The sequence below is a fragment of the Erinaceus europaeus genome, chromosome 3 (assembly GCF_950295315.1).
Source record: "Erinaceus europaeus chromosome 3, mEriEur2.1, whole genome shotgun sequence".
Classification (NCBI taxonomy): Eukaryota; Metazoa; Chordata; class Mammalia; order Eulipotyphla; family Erinaceidae; genus Erinaceus; species Erinaceus europaeus.
The window spans coordinates 122,985,358-123,004,671 of NC_080164.1; positions in this window are offsets into that span (position 1 = coordinate 122,985,358).

The window sequence follows — 19,314 nt, forward strand, 5'->3', positions numbered from 1 at the left end:
TGGAGGGACTCATCTCATAGGTTAAGCTCTGCCAGGCTCTACCATCTCATCACAATTTTTTCTACATCTTTCCCTTATCTTTCTATCTAGTTATCACATTAAAATGGGTCAATGTCTGTAAGACTATCTGTGACAGAGGAATAGTAGTGAAGGGGTGAACCGAAACCTTTTGGGCATAAACCTGAATGATATCATGCAGGCATTTTCAAAAGAACTGGACAGGAAGGGACAAGTAGGAGAGCAGCAAGAGCCAGTGTGATGCCAAGAGGAAACCTGGTGGGCAAAGGGGCATTTCCTGCCTCTGGGGACGTCTTCTGCCTCTGGGAGCAGGGCCTAGTAATGAGGGGGGTTTCCTGACTCTGGGGGCAGGGCCTGCAGGCGAGGGGACAGGGCCTATAGAGTCCCAAGACAGCAACCTGTAATGTCCATGGACTGCTGCGGTCAGTCTTTGAGAAACCCAGCAGTGTAAATGGAATCTGTTTGTAAAGTGGTGTATAGTGTCCAAGAGGTGTACCAGCAAGTCCAATAGAAGCGTCAGTCCAATGAAGACAAAAAGGGGAGAAATGCAAGGGGGTGAAATGGGAGAAGGTCAACCACCAGAATTCCACTTTTCTGTAGAGAGTGAGCTGGAACCACCAAAACGTGATAGACAAAGCAGAAGCAGAAAGGACAGACAGCGATGGGCGAGAAAGGTGGATCAGAAAACACAAACCAATGATATGTTGTCTACAGTTAACCCACCTAACTCAACAAGACAAAAACAGACTCAAAGTGAAAGGATAGAAAACTATCACACAAGCCAATGGCCCACAAAAAAGTGCAGGAAGAGCTATTCTCATATATGACACAATAGACTTTAAAATAGATAAGATTAAAAAAAGATAGGAATAGATACTACTTAATGCTCAGAGGATCAGTCTATCAAGAGGAATTAATAATTATTAACATCTATGCACCCAATGAGAAGACATTTAAATACATCAAACATCTACTGAAGAGCTACAGCAATATATTAACAGCAACACAGTCATAGTAGGGGGCTTCAACACCCCACTCTCTCAACTTGACAGGTCACCCAGGAAGAAAATCAATAAAGACATGGGGGAGCTAAATGAGGAGATAGATAAACTAGAACTATTGGACATTTTCAGAGTCATTCATCCCAAGAAACTGGAATACACATATTACTCAAGTCCACATGGGTCATTCTCAAGGATAGACCATATGTTAGGCCACAAAGACAGCATCAGCCAATTCAAGAGCACTGAAATCATCCCAAGCATCTTCTCAGACCACAGTGGAATTAAACTAACACTTAACAATCAACAAAAGATTAGTAATAGTCCCAAATGTGGAATCTCAACAGTACACTCCTTAACAACTACTGGGTCAAAGAGGAAATCAAGGAATAAATCAAAATGTTTCAAGACTTCAATGAAAATGAAGACATAAGCTATCAAAATAGTTAGGACACAGCTAAGGCTGTACTGAGAGGGAAATTTATAGCTATACAAGCACACATTAGGAAACAAGAAAAAGCACAAATAAACAGCCTGATTTCACATCTTAAAGACTTAGAAGAAGAAGAACAAGGGAAGCCGAAAGCAACCAGAAGGACAGAAATCACTAAAGTTAGGGCAGAAATCAATAATATAAGAAAAATAAGAAAACCATACAAAAATATCAACGAAAGTAAATGTTGGTTCTTCAAAAGAGTGAACAAAATCGACAAACCTTTAGCCAGACTCACAAAACAAAAAAGGGAGAAGACCCAAATAAATCAGATAGTAAATGAAAGAGGAGATATCACAACAGACACCGCAGAAATTCAACATATCATGTGAGCCTTCTATGAACAACTATATGCCACCAAGCTAGAGAACCTGGAAGAAATGGACGAATTCCCAGGTACCTACCAACTTCCAAAACTAAGTAAAGAGGAAGTAGATAACATGAACAGGCCCATCACAGCTAATGAAATTGAAAGAGTTATCAAAAATCTTTCCAAAAATAAAAGTCCTGGAGCAGATGGTTTAAAAAATGAATTCTACAAAACCTTCAAAGAAGAACCTCTACTTTTAAAAGTCTTCCAGAAGATTGAAGACACTGGAATACTCCCTTCCATCTCTATGAAGCCAACATCACTCTGATACCAAAAGCAGACAGGGACACAACCAAAAAAGAATACTACAGACCAATATCTCTGATGAACATAGATGCGAAAATATTGAACAAAATTCTAGCCAACCATATACAGCAGTATATTAAAAACATTGTTCAATGTGACCAAGTGGGGTTTATCCCAGGCATGCAAGTTTGGTTTAATATATGTAAATCAATAAGCATGATCCACCACATCAGCAAAAGCAAGACAAAAAAAAACACATGTTCATATCCATAGATGCAGAGAAAGCCTTTGACAAAACACAACAACCCTTTATGATCAAAACACTACAAAAAATGGGAACAGATGGAAAATTCCTCAAGATAGTGGAGTCTATATATAGCAAACCTACAGCCAACATCATACTCAATGGTGAAAAAATAGAAGCATTTCCCCTCAGATCAGGTACTAGACAAGGCTGCCCATTGCTATTCAACATAGTGTTGGAAGTTCTTGCCATAGAAATCAGGCAGGAGCAAGGAATTAAAGGGATACAGATTGGAAGAAAAAAAGTCAAACTCTCCCTATTTGCAGATGACATGATAATATACATAGAAAAACTTAAGGAATCCAGCAATTATCTTTTGGATATCATCAGGTAATACAGTAAGTTGTCAGGCTACAAAATTCACATTCAAAAGTCAGTGGTATTCCTCTATGCAAACACTAAGTTAGGAGAAGTTGAAATCCAGAAATCAATTCTTTTTACTATAGCAACCAAAAATAAAATAAAATATCTAGGAGTAAACCTAACCAAAGAAGTTGAAGACTTGTATACTGAAAATTACAAGTCACTACTCAAGGAAATTGAAAAAGACACAAAGAAGTGGAAAGATATTCCATGTTCATGCACTGGAAAAATTAACATCATCAAAATGAATATACTACCCAGAGCCATATATAAATTCAATGCTATCCCCATCAAGATCCCAACCACATTTTTAGGAGAATAGAACAAATGCTACAAATGTTTATCTGGAACCAGAAAAGACCTTGAATTGTCAAAACAATCTTGAGAGGAAAGAACAAGAACCAGGGGCATCACACTCCCAGATCTCAAATTGTATTATAGGGCCATTGTCATCAAAACTGCTTGGTACTGGAACATGAATAGACATACTGGCCAGTGGGATAGAATTGAGAGCCCAGAAGTAAGCCCCCACACCTATGAACATCTAATCTTTGACAAAGGTACCCAGACTATTAAATGGGGAAAACAGAGTCTCTTCAGCAAATGGTGTTGCAAATAATGGGTTGAAACATGCAGAAGAATGAAACTGAACCACTATATTTCACCAAATATAAGAGTAAATTCCAAGTGGATGTTAGACCACAAACTATCAGACACTTAGAGGAAAATATTGGCAGAACTCTTTTCCGTATAAATTTTAAAGACATCTTCAAAGAAACTAATCCAATTACAAAGAAGACTAAGGCAAGCATAAACCTATGGGACTGCATCAAATTAAAAAGCTTCTTCACAGCTAAAGAAACTAGTACCCAAATCAAGAGACCCCTCACAGAATGGGAGAAGATCTTGACTTGCCATACATCAGACAAGAGGCTAATAAACAGAATATATAAAGAACTTGCAAATCTCAACAGCAAGACAACAAATAACCCCATCCAAAAAATGGGAGAAGGACATGGACAGAATATTCACCACAGAAGAGATCCAAAAGGCTGAGAAACACATGAAAAAATACTCCAAGTCTCTGATTGTCAGAGAAATGCAAATAAAGACAACAATGTGATACCACTTCACTCCTGTGAGAATGTCATACATCAGAAAAGGTAGCAGCAATAAATGCTGGAGAGGCTGTAGGGTCAAAGGAACCCTCCTACACTGCTGATTGGAATGTCAATTGATCCAAACTCTGTGGAGAACAGTCTGGAGAACTCTTGAGATGCTATAAATGAACCCTATGATCCTGCAATTCCTCTCCTGGGGATATATCCTAAGGAACTAAACACACCCATCCAAATAGATCTGTGTACACATATGTTCTTGGCAGCACAATCTGTAATAGCCAAACCTGGAAGCCAGCCAGGTGTCCAACAACAGATGAGTGGCTGAGCAAGTTGTGGTATATATATACAATGGAATACTACTCAGCTATAAAAAATGGTGACTTCACCATTTTCAGCCGATCTTGGATGGACCTTGAAAAATTCATGTTGAGTGAAATAAGTCAGAAACAGAAGGATGAATATGGGATGATCTCACTCTCAGGCAGAAGTTGAAAAACAGGATCAGAAGAGAAAACACAAGTAGGACCTGAACTGGAATTGGCGTATTGCACCAAAGTAAAAGACTCTGGGGTGGGTGAGTGGGGAGAACACAGATCCAAGCAGGATGACAGAAGACCTAGTGGGGGTTGTATTATTATATGGAAAACTGAGAAATGTTATGCATGTACAAACTATTGTATTTACTATTAAATGTAAAACATTAATTCCCCAATAAAGAAATTTAAAAAATTTAAAAAAAGAAACTGAGTTAATAAATATATAGGTTTTTAAATGGCATATGACTTGATCCTGCTTTCTAAGAGTATATATTCAAACTTCCCTTATGGTGAAGGACCTTAGTGCTTTAGTTACTATTTCTCTCTATGTTTCTTTCTCTCTCTTTCTCTCTTTCTCTCTCTCTCTCTCTCTCTCTCTACCTTAGGGTACAGAATTGGGGGCTTCCTTAATAAGTAAAATATAAAGAATGGCTGAAAGGCACCATTTACTGAATGAAAGACACAATGAATTATTAAGAGCAATTATTGAGGTGGCTTAGGAAGAAGGGTGGTTTTGAAGCATCATTATAACCATGCAGGGTAAACAAAAGCATACCTTGAGTTATAGAGAATGGAAGTGCTGAAAAAACACTTCACACAGAAATTGTTTTTGGTAATATTATCCTTGAAGTACACCAATTTCTTTCAAGAATAAAAACATTTCAGGAGTACTCTGACATATCATATTCCCACTTAACAAATATGTATAGAGGATTGGACATATTCACATGCATTGTGCTAGCCAATTCATTTTATACACTAACCAAAATATTATCTTTTTTGTTGTTGCTGTCAGCAGGACCTCACTACTCCAGAGTGATTTTTTTTTTTTAAGATAGAAAGGAGAGAGACTCAAAGCAATGAGTAACACCTCAGCATGCTTCACTTCAGACTGTGTCCAGAGATGTCAGGGTTGGAATGTCAACTCTTCACCCTCATTACTCGGGTGATACATTTCCTTTCATAGTAATCTCTAATTCCATTCCAGACGGTTCACTTCCTAACAAAATCCCAAAATCTATATATAAACCAGGTCCCATGAAATAGAGCATATGTTCACATGTATCCCTACATTAGGGCAAAATATACACCTGAAAACAAAAGTACACAATAATCTGCAGTGAGTCAGTATCAAGTTCCTAATGAAATAGTATCTAATTAGACTTAGATACCCTCCTTACCTACTTCCTATTACAGTTGTCTCACTCACTCCAAAGCTAACCTTAGCAAAGCAAGGACTGCAAAAGCTGAATAAGGGCAAGAGACTGGCATACTTTAATGATGACTCTTTAGTCACTATCAGGCCATCCCATCAGCTGGGGCCCTATTTGGGGAGTCCTGAGATTCCCAAACAGACATGATGGTCCTAGACCTCAAATAAATCCCTCTCTCCATTGTTACCAGTCATTCCTATCAGGAATAAAAAAATAGACCCTTTTGTGGGCCTCCCATAGGACCTTTCCCTCAACCTGGATCAACAATGGTAGAGAATGTTCCAACCTCTTAAGGGCGGCTGGACCCCATACTCTATGTTACACCTGAGGAAGATGAATTCTAGTATTGGGGCAGCTTGGAATGTTCCTACTTATGACCACAGAATGTGAGGTTGGATCTATAGGGATGCAGAGGTCACATAGGCTCCTAAGCTGAATATGGGCCCCAGACTACATCAGATAGATGGGGTTTACAGTCAACAATGTTTATACTTTCTTCCCTGATCTAGTTTTCTGTTCCTTTCCAGCCATGACATCATCTCCCCACACAATAACTAGGATTCACCTGCATATCAGATTTTAGGCTCAGGCAAAAAACAAAAAACTAGTATAGTCACAGGCCCTTTGGAATATAACTAAAATATGCCTACTACATCTACTATCTACAAAACTGAGACCCCTACCCCCAACTCTTCATCTGCACTACTCCAGCCTTTAGGTTCATGATTAGTCAACAACTTATTTGGCTTTGTATGTTAACTCTCTTTTCATCCACCAGGTTTCAGATGCTAGCAGGATGCCGACCAGACGTCCCTGGACAGACAACCCCACCAATATGTCCTGGAGCTCTGCTTCCCCAGAGCCCTTCCCCACTAGGGAAAGAGAGAGACAGGTAGGGAGTATGGATCAACCTGTAAACTCCCGTGTTCAGCAGGGAAGCAATTACAGAAGCCAGACCTTCCACCTTCTGCATGCCACAATGACCTTGGGTCCATACTCCCAGAGGGTTAAAGAATAGGAAAGCTATCAGGGGATGGGAATGGGATATGGAGATCTGGTGGTGGGAATTGTGTGGAGTTGTACCCCTCTTATCCTAAGTTTTGTCAATGTTTCCTTTTTATAAATAAAAGAAAAAAGAAAGGAGACAGAAAAAGATGGAGAGAGGGAAAGATGTCACAGTTCTGAAACTTCTCTCAGTATACTGGAGGTCAGATTCTTAGTTTGGTTCCACACAAGGCAATATCATGTCAGCCTTTAAAATATTAGCTACCAAAAAAATTCTATCATATATTTTATAACAAGAAGAATTAAAATAGTTAACTAAAGCGCTCCAATTTTTGTTCCATCATCAACCTTCAAAACTTACATTTATGTGGAGGGTTTTATTTTTCTTTTTTAACATATTCTTACTGAGAGGATTAATGGTTTACAGTAAATACAGTTGTTGATATATATGTAAAATTTCTCAATTTTCTGCAAAACATTCTCACCCCCAGCTTTGGTCCTCTTCTACCATCATGCACCATGACTTAAAAACCTTCCCCCAACCCCAAGAGCCCATTATTTTGATGCAATACATCAAAACCAGTCATCGTTCTACTTTGTGTTTCTCCTTTCTGTTCTTATTTCTCAACTTCTGTCCATGAGTGGGATCATCCCATATTCACCCTTTTCTTTCTGGTTTATCTCACTTAACATGATTCCTTCAAGCTCTATCCAAGATGAGATGAAGATTAATTCATCATTCTTGATAGCTGAATAGTATTCCATTGTCTACATAGATCATAATTTACTCAGACAATTTACTCTCTGTTGTTGAACACCTGGGTTACTTTCAGGATTTGACTATTACAAATTGTGCTGCTATGAACATAGAATAGGTATACACAGATCCTTTTAGATGGATATGCTTATAATTTCTCAGGATATATCCCTAGGAGAGAAATCATAGGGTAGGGTTTCTATTTTAAGAGAAAATTATATTTTAACAGGAAAATTAAGAGAGGTGTCAGGAAGATATTTAAGACAAATATTTAAAATGACTTTTAATAATAACAGCAAATTCCCTGTACAAAGAAATTTGAATAGCATTAAATTCCAGCTGACTCTGTTTCCTGAGCTGTTATCTATAGTAGGCAGAGGTTTACAACCATACATATCTCCCAGCATGATCATTTGAATGTGAGTGTCCTTGTTTACCCAAGTTCCTCTACACAAAAGAATTCAGTAATCATTCCTGGCAATGAAGCAAATGTGCCATTGGCTTGACCACAGAATCATCTTAACATCGCTTAGCCCTTCACTCTTGGCTCACCTAGTCCTTGCTCTTGGACACATCAGAGGTTTTGGTCTGGCTGCTCATATTCAAGAGCACAACCCTGGAAAAAGAGAAGACAACTCCAATAAAGATACGGTCAAAGCAAGATTATTCTGGTCATGCTGTCCCAGTTCACACAACCAAAGGAATATTTGGATCTTGAAGTAATTTTAAATTAGAACTTTATAAACTCAATGTGAAAAACAAGTATCTGTGTTTATAAATATGGAAATTTTTAACACATTTGATTTTTCAATGATTCTCTGGATAAGAGCCATTCTCTGTCTTTTGCTCCAAAGACCTAACTCCACTAGGAAAGAATCCTTTCTTCAAGTCTTTACAAGTTTCTCAATTTAACACTGTTCATTTATTTGCCCTCTCCCTTCCAAAGAAATAACATTTCCGACAGGATAATTTATATGACTCCTAAGCATAGATTTCTCTACCCAGGTTCTCCCTCCTTATAGGAAACTATATGTGAGCCATGCAAAGTCAAATTGTTCCACTTCCTCTTTTTCATCCCAAAGCAACTTACTACTTCATTTCTGTATCTACTATATAAGCCCCTGTTAATTCACATACCAAACCATCCTGTCACTACTGGTTTCTATCTCTGTTTCCCTCACTGGGTATTTAGTTTCTCAAAACCAAGGATCGTATATTAACTGATCTTTGTAACCCTAGGTTTTAAACACAAAAGATGCTCAATAAATGCAGTTGAGTAAATGAATGGATGGATGGATGAATGAATGAATGGATGAATGAATGAATGGATGAATGGATGAATGAATGAATGAATCCATAAATGGTTCAGGATGGATGTTAATGTTTTGATGCATTTCTTGTAGAAAAACTGGTTAAGAGGAGCTATGGGGCAAAAGATAGTATATAGCAACTGAGTGAAATGCAGACTCTGCATTTAGATCAGACAGCAGAATATCAAAAGACTGGCTACTTTACCAGTGAAGACAGTAAGAGACACACAAAAGGGCTGTGTGTCATAATAGCTAATCAAGAAATCTAGAAGGGACAAATCTCAAGTACTACAAGAAAATGAGTGATGTAAATCAGTAGATGGAAAATGTGAACATTAATCCACATCTGAGACTATTACCAGACTAATCTGTGTACCAGTAAACTTGTTTGAGCTAAATTTTCAATCAGAAAAATAGGTAAATGATAAGAAAGGAAGTAATGAACTAAAAGAATATTTTGCTCAGACTTGAATCATTCCCAGCACATAGGAGAACCTTGCTAAATAATGATTCATCCCCACCTGGCAATTCTCTGCCTTCCAAGTCTGAACACTGTCACTTTTTACCCAGTACAAAACAGATGTCTTCCTTACTGATGTCAACAGAAGGATATCAAACTGGAATGACCCTTTATAAAATGACAAAAACAGTTTAAGTCTCATATTCACATGGACTAACTCAGATGTGAAGTTGTTTTCTTTTTTAGTCTAAGAGTGGTTAAAACTTAATTCTGTATAAAAAAAAAAGCAGTAGTACACTAGTTTGCAGTGAGTAGCCCCCCAGAACTTCATCTCCACTATTCCAACCTTTGGGTCCATGCTTCTTCAACAATTTGTTTGCCTTTGTATGTTAACTCTCTTTCAGCCACCAGGTTCCAGATGCCATCAGGATGCGGCCAGGCTTCCCTGGACTGAAGACCCCACCAATGTGTCCTGGAGCTCTGCTTCCCCTGAGACACACCCTACTAGGGAAAGAGAGAGGCAGACTGGGAGCATGGACCGACCAGTCAACGTCCATGTTCAGCGGGGAAGCAATTACAGAAGCCAGACCTTCCACCTTCTGCAACCCACAATGACCCTGGGTCCATGCTCCCAGAGGGATAGAGAACAGGAAAGCTATCAGGGGAGGGGGTGGGATATGGAGAATGGGTGGTGGGAATTGTGTGGAGTTGTACCCCTCCATCCTATGATTTTGTTAATGTCTCCTTTCTTAAATAAATAAAAAAAAGAAAGAAAAGAAAAAAACCTTAATTCTGTATATATGGGACTTTGGTCTTATCAACATAGTAAATAGGTAATTATATTTATATATTTTCTTAAAGTTTGGGAGTTACTCTCTGCCCTGATCCATTTTTCTAGTCCTACTCTCAACTTTGACATCATCTTTCCAGACAATATTTTTAGTCCACCTACATGTCAGATATCAAGCTCCGGTAAAAATTAACAAAGTCATGGGACCCAAGGAACATACCTAAAATAAACTCCTAACTTCTTTTTATCCTAAAATTTCTATTCTCATCTGCTCTATCCCTACTTTTTGGTTCCTGTTTAGTAAACATTTTGTCCTGCTTTATATCTTACTGCCTTTCAGCCACCAAGTTGTGGATGCTACTTATAATTTCCTCCTGAACTCACTGGGTAGATGATCTCATCAATGTGTCCTGGGACTTCATCTCTACAGATTCTTTTTTTTAAATTTTTTTTTTATTTTTTATTTAAGAAAGGATTAATTAACAAAACCATAGGGTAGGAGGGGTACAACTCCACACAATTCCCACCGCCCAATCTCCATATCCCACCCCCTCCCCCGATAGCTTTCCCATTCTCTATCACTCTGGGAGCATGGACCCAGGGTCATTGTGGGTTGCAGAAGGTAGAAGGTCTGGCTTCTGTAATTGCTTCCCCGCTGAACATGGGCGTTGACTGGTCGGTCCATACTCCCAGTCTGCCTTTCTCTTTCCCTAGTAGGGTGGGTCTCTGGGGAAGCTGAGCTCCAGGACATATTGGTGGGGTCTTCAATCCAGAGAAGTCTGGCCGGCATCCTGATGACACCTGGAACCTGGTGACTGAAAAGAGAGTTAACATACAAAGCCAAACAAATTGTTGAGCAATCATGGACCCAAAGCTTGGAAAAGTGGAGAGGAAGTGTTAGGGAGGGTACTCACTGCAGATTCTTACCCCACCAGAGAAAGATAGAAACAGGCTGGGGATATGAATGAACCTGTCAACACCATGTCCAGCAAAGAAGCAGTTACAAAAGGCAGATCTTCCACCTTCTGCAACCCTATAAAGAATTTTGGTTCATACTCTCTGAGGGATAAATGTTAGGAAAAGATGACCAGAGGGTCCTGAATTCAAATTCTATTAGCACCTAGAGAGAAAAGGGGGGCGGGGGGGAAGGACACTCAGAAGTAGGTATGACTTATAAAGGAAGAGAAGGAAGGAACATAAGTAAATGAATATATATAAATATACATAGATGGTTAAAAAATAATAGTCAACCCATATCTATGATCTGCAGTTTCCAATGAAGGGAATGGGGACACAGAACTCCAGTGGTGAGAAAGGTATGGCACTATACCCCTGATATCTTGTAATTTTGTAAATCAATATTAAGTAACTAATAAAAAATAATCTTAATGTGTTTTTCAGTCTTGGAAAGTCTTTTAAAGCTAATTCCCTAACTCTTTTGTAAATCACCTGGGAATAATAAATAATATCCCAGAGTCTTATTGGACTTTCTACTAGAATCACATATCTTTCCAATTTTCAGAATATTCCTCCCAAGTTTCAGACTCATGCAAAATATATGACCCTATCAGTGCCAATAATCTAAAGAGATCCTGTCAACATAAGATATCCTAGTACATGGGGTTCTGTGCATATGAAATTGTACTCATATATCAATGACTGCACTGTAAAGCAGTGCATTATCCCCCTCAATAAAAAGAAAAGAAAGAAATCCTAGCACAAGGGACACCATAAAAGTATGATATAATCTCACAAAAGAACATCATTAGTATCATATCTCTAAGTAACACCCAATGTGAGAGATACAGTTCCCTAAATTTAAGAAATATTCAAAAAGATATGTCTTCTAAGTCTAAACACATTTCTATAGAATGAGTTTTTGCATTTTTTTGCTGTAATGTTTATATTATAGCAAATAATATAAGAATAAATCTGGAATGAGATATAATGAATATCTAGTGGAGCCAAGATGGCAGCTTGAAGACAATTCCTGACTTTCTCTCTGCAAAGCAGCTGCTTAAAACCTGTGAATTCCAGGAGTTGGGTGGTAGTGCAGTGGGTTAAGTGCAGGGGGTGCAAAGCACAAGGACTGGCTTAAGGATCCTGGTTCAAGCCCCTGGCTCCTCACCTGCAGAGGAGTCACTTCACAAGCAGTGAAGTAGGTCTGCAGGTGTCTGTCTTTCTCTCCCCCCTCTGTCTTCCCCTCCTCTCTCCATGTCTCTCTGTCCTATCCAACAACAATGATATCAACAACAATAATAACTGCAACAACAATAAAAAACAAGGGCAACAAAAAGGAAATAAATAAATAAATATTTGAAATAATAATAATAATAACCCTGGGAATTCCAATTAAGGTCAAGATTTCCAGGTCAGTGGTGAAAGAAGTATACAAGAGAAGTCAAAGTGGAGCCAAGGCAGAGAATCTCAAGTAATATATAAGCTGGCAACAGGCTGGAAAAAGGACAACACAGATACCAGATAGCACAGTGTTTCCTTTTTATAAATAAAAATTTTAAAACAAGAAAATAATACTTTCTAGGATCTAGGAACCTGGGAAGCGGCACAGTGGATTAAGCCTTGGAATCTCAAGCATGAGGTCACAAGTTAAACTCAGGGCATCCTATGTGCCAAGGTGATGCCTCTGGTTCTCTTGCTATCACTCTCTCTTTCAATCAATCAATCAATCAATCAATCAATAACTCTTCTCGTTCCATCATTCAGAGGAAGTTTTATCACTAAAGAGTAGTGCTAAAATACATGGCAGTACAAAGTGTTTAATAATCAGGAAACTAAAGGTAAGAATAAAGCAAATGAGATTTGGGGTCTTCATGTTGGAAGAAGCTAGGAGTCTATTTTAGGTATATTTCAAGAGGCCCATGACTTTACTAATTTTTGCCCGAGCCCTACAGCTAACATTCAGGTGGACTAGAAGTATTGTCTGAGAAGATGGTGTCAGAGTTGAGAATAGAACTAGAAAGCTGGATCAGGGCAGAGAGTAGCTCCCAAATGTGGGGAAAGTATATAAATATCATTAACTAACCCCCATCGATTTAACTAAGGGCTCATGTCTATTCATATTGAACACAGGAACCTGTGTCAGTCTGAGTTCACATTTCATGGTCACAACTAGGAACATTCTAGGCTGCACTCATTTTAGGACCAGTCTTCCTTGAGTAGTAAAGTATGTTGACCCAGCCTCCCTTTAGAGAGTGGGGCTTTCCCTACCGTTGTTGTTCTACATTGAGGGCAAGGTCTGATAGAGGTTCACAAGAGGGTTTATGATGTTGTTAATGATTGAGATGACTAGTGATGGTGGAGAGAGGGAATTATTAGAGGTCTAGGCCCATCGTATCTATGTGGGAACTCCAGGATTCCCTGACTAGAGCCCTGGGGGGGGATTGGGCGGTGGCGCAGTGGGATAAGCGCATGTGGCGCAAAGCGCAAGGACTAGCTTAAGGATTCCGGTTTGAGCCCCCAGGCTCCCCACCTGCACGGGAGTCGCTTCACAGGCGGTGAAGTAGGTCTGCAGGTGTCTATCTTTCTCTTCTCCTCTCTGTCTTCCCCTAATCTCTGTCCATTTCTCTCTGTCCTATCCAACAATGACAACATCAATAACAACAATAATAACTACAACAATAAAAACAACAAGGGCAACAAAAGGAAATAAATAAATTTTTTAAAAAATAGGGAGGTGGGAGAGAAGTGAGAAAGTAGGAAGAACAGTGAGTTTTTACAACTTTTGGTTTATTTTCAGTGCCTTCTTTCATGAAACATAAAAACTTCAGCTGTTTTATGTGCCAAAGCTGCTGCCAGTGGTGTTATTCAGCCAAAGATGGCACAAGTCTGCATAATCTCCTCCCTGAAATTGCACTGAAAAGAGTGAATTTTCATCATGAAAGATGGTTTAGTTTGAAGCAGCCACTATTTTCCCAGCAGCCTATCATCCTTCTACCCCAGAACCCACAATTTATATTTTAACGTTGTATTTATCTGCAATACTTTTATTATTTAGGCTTTGACACAAATTTACAAACTTATAAGATTTCAGGAGAATAGTTTCATATCCACACCTGTGTTTGTGACTAACACAAGGACTCTAGACCCCACCATCAAAATCCTGTGTGCCCCATTGCTGTAAACACCAAAGTTTATCATGAAGCAACCTTGGGGGCTACAAATCACATTGACAGAGAAATGTAGCCTGGCATGACTAGAAAAACTACATGGACAGATGTCATGCAAATTATTAAAGGGATTTATAGAACAAATAATTAAAATCAAAAGTGTGTTGCTGTAAAGTCTTATTATCCAATTCAAAAACATTGACATTTCTTCCAACATTTTGAATTAAATCATAGGGGGAAAAATCATTTTCCTTCAGCACTGAACCAGATAAAACTATTTACATCTGTAAGGGCAAATGAGTTCTTATGAAAATTCCTATTTTGTGAGCCCCTTTTAGAAACTCCAAGGGCTGTCAACATTATTTCTATGCCAAGAAACACTTCAACTGGAAGAAAGTTCTGGTATTTTGTGCAAAATTGAGCACCTGTGCTGCTTAGAAATACATCCAGTTTAGTTGCTTTAGTGAAAAGAGAAGCATCCATGACATTGGAATGTATTGCTGTACAGACTGGCTTGCACTGGTATCAAAACTCAGCCAATAACACTGAAAGAAGTCTTTTCTGCTGCTGTAAAAGTTGTCAACTTCGCCAGAGTCAGATTCTTGAATCACCACTTTTAAAAGAAATTTGATCAAAAAGCAGAGTAAAATTATAATTTTTTTAGTATATGAACATTCTTTGGCATTCCAGGAGACAAACCAATGCACCTGATTACACATGGGAGAAAAATAAAAGCCCAGTGAGAACAATTTGAAAGAGATATTCATTCATTGCTTGGCTTACTTAGTATGCATTTTTTGGCCATTTGTATGAGGTAAATCTTCTGATCAAGGTCCTGTTGCTGAAAAGTCTTGAGCAATTTTTGGCCAAGATGCCAAAGGAAGTTCTTCACAGGATGAAGCAGAGACTGACAAATCACTGTCGATTTTTCAGCAGGCAGTTGGAAACCCTGTGAATCTTTTCCAAGGGTTTCTTTAGCTTCTCGGACTTCCATGTTGAAATGGCTATTTGTGATCCAGTCGTTGCTGACATGGCAGCAGTAGAGCACATTTTATCAAAGACAACCCACTCCCTTGAGAACTAAGGAAATGAAGGGACTCAAAGTCAGTTTGAGGTAACTTACATAAGCTGCTCCAATACCAGGCAACTCTGCCTGGTCTAAGAAAGCTTAGAAATGTTGGTTCTGTTAACTTTTGTGTACATCTTTGACTCAGGACTTTTGGCAAGTTGGACTTTAGGTAACCAAACATTCATGATCAATTTAAGGTCAAAGATGTCTTACATGTTGCTATGTCAAGACTATCCCACTAAATTAAATAGCATCAATCTTATTTTGGTAATATACTACTAAAAATAAACATTTATAATTTGGTCTTATTTGCACTTTTTAATTTGTTTCCATGGTTTTCCACTCAGACGTCTTTAAAGTTTGTATGCTGTCCCACCCCTAGTCTACCCCCAAAGATGTATACAAACTCACACAAGCTACTGACCAACTTTGTTACTTGATTTTATAAACAAACCTAAGTAATCCTTAGGGGGAAAGTTTAATATTTTTAGATTCTATGTGATTCCAATTTTTGGAAAGCAAGAGAAATGATATAAGTTCCATGGGGGGGTGATAAATTGCTTAACCTGCTATTCCTGATACATAAAAAGTTAGCATCATACAGAGTAGTAATTTGAGAACAACTAGCTTGCATCAAAGTTCATGAATCACTGGATTTTCCATGAAAACTATGTTTGCAAACATACACTGATATAGAGCAAGTGCTGAATGCTTATGAAATGCTGCCATTTCAGAACTTGGGCAAATAACCTGAAGCTTAGAAAGTCACTTCTAACTAGAAAATAAACAAATCCTAGGATTATAATGTTCAGTGTGGTGAGTATAGTAAATAATATGGCATTATAATTTGAAATTCAATAAGAGAACTGATCTTAAAAATACCCACCATAAGAAAAACAGTTGGCACACCCATCCAAAAAGATTTGTGTACACCTATGTTCATAGCAGCACAATTTTTAATAGCCAAAACCTAGAAGTAACCCAGGTGTCCAACAACAAATGAGTGGCTGAGCAAGCTGTGGTATATATACACAATGGAATACTACTCAGCTATTAAAAATGGTGAATTCATCTTCTTCACCCCATCTTGGATGGAGCTTGAATCAACCATGTTAAATGAGATCAGTCGGAAAGGGAAGGATGAATATGGAATGATCTTACTCACAGGCAGAAGTTAAAAAAAAAGATGAGACGGGGCCAGGTGGTGGCTCACCTGGTTGAGCGAACATGTTACAATGCACAAGGACCCAGGTTCAAGGCCCTGGTCCCCACCTGCAGGGGGAAAGATTCACAAGTGGTGAGGCAGGGCTGCAGGTGTCTTTCTGTCTCTCTCCCTCTCTTGATTTCTACCTGTCTCTATCCAATAAATAAATGAAGATAATTTTTAAAAATTTTAAACTTTAAAAAAAAAAAAGAAAAAGAAGATCAGAAGGGAAAGCACTAAGCAGAACTTGGACTGTAGTTGGTGTACTGCACCAAAGTAAAAGACTCTGGGGTGGGGGGGAGGGTTCAGGTTCTGGAACATGATGGCAGAGGAGGATGTAGTGGGGGTTGAATTGTTACGTGGAAAATTGAGAAATCTTATGCATGTACAAACTATTGTATTTTACTGTTGACTGTAAACCATTAACCCCCCCAACAAAGAAATTTTTTTTAAAAAAAGAAATAAAAACAATTGGAAATACACGTAGAGTTAAAATTTTTTAACTTTTTTTCTTATTATTTATTTAATTTATAAAATGGAAGTATTGACAAAACCATCAGATAAGAGGGGTACAATTCCATATAATTCCCACCACCAGAACTCTGTATCCAATCCCCTCCCTTGAAAGCTTTCCTATTCTTTGAAGGCCAAAGTGGAGAAGGGTTCCATGTGAAAAGCAGTTGAACATGGGTCAGTCGGTCCTGAGATGGGCAAGCACTGTTCTGAAGAGTTGGAATTTAACTATATTAACTGTGGTGATCTTTGTGCAATATATACATATGTCACATCATTTTGTTACATACCTGAGACTAATAACTAGTGGTGTGGGGACTGAAGCTGGAACATTTGGTCCTTCCGGCATAAAAGTCTTTCTGCATAACCACTATGATACCTATCTAATCTTGTAGCAAAATTTGATAATGAATTTGGGTGATAAGCAGAATGATTCACTAAATATTCTTTTCCCTAGTTCTAATAGACTTGAAAATTTCAGAATTATAACATTTGCTATCACACAGATTAGGAATGCATCTTACATTGCTATGTAGCTTAAATCCTCCAAAGTTGTCCCTGAGTGGTATGAAAAGGTTATAACAGACCTTATAAAATGAGTCCACAGAACCTGGACTGGAGTTGGTATACTGCACAAAGTAAAAGACTCTGAATACAGGTCCTGGAAAAGAATGACAGAGTGGGGGTTGTATTGTTATGTGGAAAACTGAGAAAGATTATGCATATACAAACTATTGTATTTACTGTTGAATGTAAAACATTAATCCCCTAATAAAGGAAAAAAATTTAAATGAGTCTGCATATATATATGCTCCTATTAACTTAAGAGTCTTATAAAGCACTATTTAATCAATATGTGAGGGGGGGAAACAGATTGAATGTCTCAAACTTTTTAATGCATAGACTTCAATCCTGAGTATATTTTCCTTCAAACTAAGCACTTAAGGTTTCAAATTAATGACCTGATAAAATTTTAACAGTGGGCTTAAAATGTTAATTAATTTCTAATAATGACTTTCTTTTTCTTTTTGAAATACTAAATCACCTGTAATCTTAGATCAGGGAGACCAGAAGCAACTGGTCTTGTCAGTATACAAGATATAGTTATTTGTAAATAGCATTAAATGACATAGATCCTGGTGAGGTCTTGTATGGTACAGTAAATCCTTGCCATGGTCTTTTCAAAGTAATCCAAATTCTCAAATAACTTGGCTATAATAATAACAACTGCAGGTGTCTCTTTGTCTCTTTCCCTCTCCCTCCCTCTCCATTTCCCTGTATCTATCCAATAAATAATTAATTAAAACTAATTAAAATTAATCAGGAATTAACTATCCCCTTAAGTGAGCAGATTATGATCTAATTTGATTCAAATATTCCTGTTCCTCTCTTATATCCTGTCAGAGTTTGGGCTAGTTATCATTTTTCTTTTCTCTTTTTTTTTATTTAAGAAAGGATTAATTAACAAAACCATAGGGTAGGAGGGGTACAACTCCACACAATTCCCACCACCCAATCTCCATAACCCACCCCCTCCCCTGATAGCTTTCCCATTCTCTATCTCTCTGGGAGCATGGACCCAGGGTCGTTGAGGGTTGCAGAAGGTAGAAGGTCTGGCTTCTGTAATTGCTTCCCCGCTGAACATGGGCGTTGACTGGTCGGTCCATACTCCCAGTCTGCCTCTCTCTTTCCCTAGTAGGGTGGGTCTCTGGGGAAGCTGAGCTCCAGGACACATTGGTGGGGTCTTTAATCCAGGGAAGCCTGGCCAGCATCCTGGTGGCATCTGGAACCTGGTGATTGAAAAGAGAGTTAACATACGAAGCCAAACAAATTGTTGAAGAATCATGGACACAAAGCTTGGAATAGTGGAGAGGAAGTGTTAGGGAGGTACTCACTGCAAACTCTAGTGTACTTCTGCTTTCAGGTATCTATTTTGCAGTAGTTTATGGATACGTGTGAACATAAGCTCTCTCTCACAGAAACTGGTGTATATCTAAGTTATGGGACTTTGTTAGAAAGTGAACGACCTGAGATGAAATTAGAGTGTACTATAAAAGGAAAGGTCTCACCCAAGTAATGAAGCTGAAGGGTTGTCATTCCACACGTGTAGTCTCTGGACACAGTCTGAGGTGAAGCATGTTGAGGTGGCAATCCTTGCGTTGATTAGGTTGTGATCGGCGGATGCAATATTATCTGATATGGATTGGGAGAGGCATACGGGAAAGTGGGCCCTATCCAAGGGTTCCAGGACTGGGAGAAGTAGGGGCTCTATAGTGGAGATGTGAGGTTCCTGCTGTCTTAGGGTTCAAAAAGACAATCGATAGTTAATTTTATCATCACATTATTTGGTAATTGGGTTAACTTTGAAAAGTCCTTTTGTTATGGTTTGCTGTACAGTATCCAGTATCTTGTA